General features: G+C 46.6%; 1 pseudogene; it reads left to right on the forward strand.

Moving 5' to 3' along the window:
* The first annotated feature begins 1,931 nt into the window (after positions 1-1,931).
* LOC107133202 (olfactory receptor 9Q1-like) lies at positions 1,932-4,514 on the forward strand (annotated as a pseudogene).
* The last annotated feature ends 365 nt before the right edge of the window (positions 4,515-4,879 follow it).

The following is a 4,879-nucleotide window of genomic DNA, read 5'->3' on the forward strand; positions in this document are numbered from 1 at the left end:
TGATGGACAGGGAGGCCTGGAGTGCTGCAATTCATGGGGTCGCAAAGAGTCGGACACGACTGAGCGACTGAACTGAACTGAAGTGTATACATGCCAATGCCACTCTCCCCATTCATGCCACTTTCTCCTCTCAGATGACCCAGAGGAGATGGAGGGGGTAGGAGGCTCACAAGGGAGAGGATTTATGTATACATATAGCTGATTCATGTTATTGTACAGCAGAAACTAATACATTGTAAAGCAATCATATTCCAGTTAAAAAATAGTGAAAAAAATATATTTTTGGTCAGCTAAGAGAATCTAGTTAAGACAACAGCTTTCTGTTAAGTAACCACACTTAGCTTGTTGAGATTGGTAGGCTAAGTCCAAGGATGGCTTATGATCTCTACGAATATTCATCAATTTTATTGGGTTCTTAAGAGTTTAGCTTTTATTTTTAAATGTTTTCATAAAAATAAATACAATCACTTGAAGGTCTGCACAATGCCTTTCTCTCTGCAGTGTGCTTTATATCTCTTGATAACTTTGTCTGTTGCACAAAAGCATGTTGAGGTTTACTGTGTGCTGAGCTCCAGGGCACATATGCTGACCAGGGAAGACAGTCTCAAGGAGACTTCCTGTGGGAAGTAGGCTCTGAGCTGGGGTCTGAAGGTGGAGTGAGGCTTGGGCAGGACACTGAGGAAGGGAAAGTTAAGATGTTTCAGCAGTAGTAATGGCCTGCGGAAAGCACAGAGGTGAGGCGGACACGACTGAGCGATTTCACTTTTACTTTTCACTTTCATGCCCTGGAGAAGGAAATGGCAACCCACTCTGGTGTTCTTGCCTGGAGAATCCCAGGGACGGGGGAGCCTGGTGGGCTGCCATCTCTGGGGTCGCACAGAGTTGGACACGACTGAAGTGACTTAGCAGTAGCAGTAGCAGTGAGTGAAGGTGGGGGATTAGAGGAGACGCAAATAATTCAGGTGGCTGGAGAAAAGGGTGAGGGTGGGCTGTGGCTGTGGGTTCAAAGAGTGAGAAGCGAGAAAGAGGCACAAGGGATTAAGTAGGGGAGACCTCATGGAGGGCTTCCCCTGACACACCCAGGAGTCTAAGAACCTCCTGTCCTTGATGGGGTGCGATGCCTGGAGTTTTTAAATTAATTATTGGCTGCATTGAGTCTTTGTTGCTGCGCACGGGTGAGCTGGGCAGTACTCTCTAGGTGTGGTGATAGGGCCTCTCACTGCGGTGGCTCCTCTTGTTAGAGTTCAGGCTCAGTAGTTGTGGTGCATGGGCTGTGTTGCTCTGTGGCAGGTGGAATCTTCCCAGACCAGGGATCGAACTCATGTCTCCTGCATTGGCAAGTGGATTCTTAACCACTGAACCACCAGAGAAGTGCTATGTCTGGATTTTTTAACAGGGGAATGAAGAGGGATTCTATTAAAGTCTTAGAAGTATCACTCTGGCTACACTGAGGAAGAATTGGCAAGAAGCCGGCCTGAGGACAGGGGAAGCTGTTAGTTACAAGGCTCTTGTTTTGATCCAGGCAAGAAATGAAGAGGGTGTGAAATCAGGGAGGAGCTATGGTCATAGAGGAAAACAAAGGAAGGAGTCCTGAGATAGATATTTCGGTGGGAGACAGGAGCCCAGGTATCAACCCCTGTTGGAGAGATAGGGAAATCCTGGTTGAGTGGTTATCTGTGTGCAGGGGTTTACACAGCTAGTAGGGAATAAAGCACTGCTTTTCTGAAAATGTTCACCAGTACTGGTTTTCTTGACATACCAAGATGACTCCATGTCACAGAACTGCCTCGGATGTAAGAGTTCAGACCCGTTCTCTCTGAAGCCCCCACGTAGCACCTGGATTTTGTCCACAAGACATGCTCGACATGGTAAACCAGAAAGAGACTGAAATCCCATGTACGGCTGCATAACTTGCTACTCATCCTCACCTTCTCAGGTACCCCTGGCTTCATGGCAGAGAAGAACCTCACTTTTGTGACGGAACTCCTCCTCGCCGCCCTCACCGACTGCCTGCACGGGCCCTGCCGCTCTTCCTCCTGTGCCTGTTTGTCTGTCTGGTCACCCTGTCGGGGACTGTGGGCCTGATCATCCCGACCCGCCTGGCTCCCCGGCTCCAGTCTTCCGAGTCACCTCTCGCTCCCGGACGTCTGCTGCTCGTCGGTCACTGCGCCGCAGACGATGGCCGCTCCCCAGCGCGCCGCGCCGCCCAGCTCTTCCTCTTGAGCTTCCTGGGCTCCGCGGACCGCTGCCGCCCGGCCCTCACGGCCTGCGAGCGCCGCGTGGCCGTGCGCCGCCCCCGCTCGCCGTCGCCGCCGTGACGCGGAAGGCCCGCGTGGGTTTCGTGACGGGAGCCCACGCGGCGGGCGCCCTCAGCGCCTGGGTGAGGACCGCGTCGGCCTTCGCGCTCTGCTTTTGTGGACCCAACGAGATCGCCTTCGTTTTCTGTGAGCGCCCACCTCTCTTAGAGATGACCCGTGGGACAGCTGTACCCAGGAAGGGTAATGACTGTGTTTGCCGTGTTCGTCATCCCTGCCTGCATGGCGGCGATCCTGCTTCCTGCCTGCTTCCCATCACGGCCGTGAGGATTCCCTCTGCAGGAGGCCGCGCCAAGACCTTCTCCACGTGCACCTCCCACCTCACTGTGCTGTCGCTCTTCTTCGGGACCCTCATCTTCATGTATCTGGGAGATCACTCTGGCCGGATCACAGCGGTGATCCCCATGTTGAACCCTCTTACCTACAGCCTGAGGAACAAGGAAGTGCTGGAGGCTCTAAGGAAAATTCTCAACAGAGCCAGGGTGTCCTAACCATCCAAATTGGAAATTCCTGAGCATCGTTTTCTTTGCAGTGCCAACATTCTGGGAACTCGTTATTTATAGCATGCTCGATGTTTAGATGAGTGTGTCATGGTGTAAGGCATAAAAAAGAACCAGAACTTGTAGTTCCAGGGAAAGAAAAGAAGGAAAGGAAGCGGCAGCTTAGGAAGAGATTGGAGTAAGAGCTCTAACTCCCACGACCGTGACAAAAAAATATCTGAAATTAAATCCTGTGTAATCTGTTCATTTATCCATCCACCAGTCCATCCATTAATCCACCTTATTCTTTTGATGCATTTCAAAGTGAGTGAGAGACATCAGTATTAATGCTGTTCTATCCTATATAGGCAAGAATGATGTCATCAATTAGGATTCAATATTTAGATTATGTTTATTTAAAAATGTTTTAAAATTGAACTATAGTTGGTTTAAAATATTGTGTTAGCATCAGTTGTACAGCATAGTGATTCAGTATTTTTGTAGATTTTACTCCAATACAGTTTATTACAAGATATGGCTATAATTCCCTGTACTCTACAGTACAGCCTCACTGCTTATCTGTTTTACACCTAGTAGTTTGAATCTGATCATCCCATACTCCTGATTTGTCCCTCCCGCTCCGCCCTCCCCTTTGGTAGCCATAGTTTGTTCTGTTTTACCTATACATTCATTTGTATTACTGTGTAGATTCCACATATAAGTGATATCACATAGTATTCGTCTTTCTCTGTCTGACTTACTAAGCATAATAGTTCCATTTATGTTGCTGCAAATGCATTATTTCTTTTTTCATGGCCGAGTAAAATTCATACATATCCGTAGAGAGCACATCCTTTTTTTTTGGATGTGCTGTGCAGCTGGTGGGCTCCTAGTTCCCCAAGCAGGGATTGAACCCAGGCGCCCTGCAGTGGAAGCACAGAGTCCTAACCACTGTCCAGGGCCTTCCCATGGAACGTGTTCTCAATTCAGTCGTCTGTTGACGGGCACTTGTGTTGCTTCCCTGTCTTGGCTATTATAAACGGTGCTGCTGTGAACACTGGGGTGCCTGTGTCTTTCTGGATTAGAATTTTCAGTTTTTCTGGATATATACCCAGGAATGGAGTTCCTGGATCATATGGTAGTTCCATTTTTAGTTTTAAGGAGACTATATAATAGTGTTCTCCGTAATGGCTACACCAAGTTACATTCCAATCAGTAGTGTACGTCCTACCCAGTGTTTGTTATTTGTAGACTTTTTTAGGATAGCCATTCTAACAGATGTGAGGTGATAGCCCATTGTTGAAATAAACTCAAAATGGTTTAAAGACTAAATATAAGAATGGAACCATAAAACTCCAAGAAGAGAACATAGGCAGAACACTGACATAAAGCATAGCAGTATTTTCTTGGCTCAGTCTCCTAAAGCAAAAGAAATAAAAGCAAAAATAAACAAAGGGGACCAACTAAACTTAACAACGTTGGCACAGCAAAGTATACCATTGACAGAAATGAAAAGATAACCTAAGGAATGGGGAAAATAACTGCAATAACATGATGGATAAGGGATTAATATCCAAAATATACAAACAGCTCAAATAACTCCATATCAGAAAAACAAACAACCCAATGAAAAAGGGCAGAACTGAATAGGCATTTTTTCAAAGAAGATATACAAATGAGTATGTGAAAAGATGCACAATTTCGCTAATTATTCAAGAAATGCAGATTATGTTCTTTGTTTTGTTTTTGTATCTTGGCTTTTTTTGTTTTTGGCTGCATTGTACAGCATGCTGGATCTTAGTTCCCCAATCAGGGATCAAACCCACACACCCTGTAGAGGAAGCATGGAATCTCAACCACTGGACCAGCAAGGAAGTCCCAGATTATGTTTATTCTTAATAATTAAATTCAGGTAGTGACCTGATAGTCCAGTTCATAGAGCTGACCCTGCTCTTAGTACTCTTCAGACTCCTGTCGTCGTCTCCCAGATGCTCACCTCAGTCTGTGCTCCCAATAACATGTTGGTCAATTACTGTCACCACTGGAACTATGACTTGTTCTTTCTTCTTCTCCCCCTGTTACAGC

The sequence above is a fragment of the Bos taurus genome, chromosome 15, assembly GCF_002263795.3.
Source record: "Bos taurus isolate L1 Dominette 01449 registration number 42190680 breed Hereford chromosome 15, ARS-UCD2.0, whole genome shotgun sequence".
NCBI lineage: Eukaryota > Metazoa > Chordata > Mammalia > Artiodactyla > Bovidae > Bos > Bos taurus.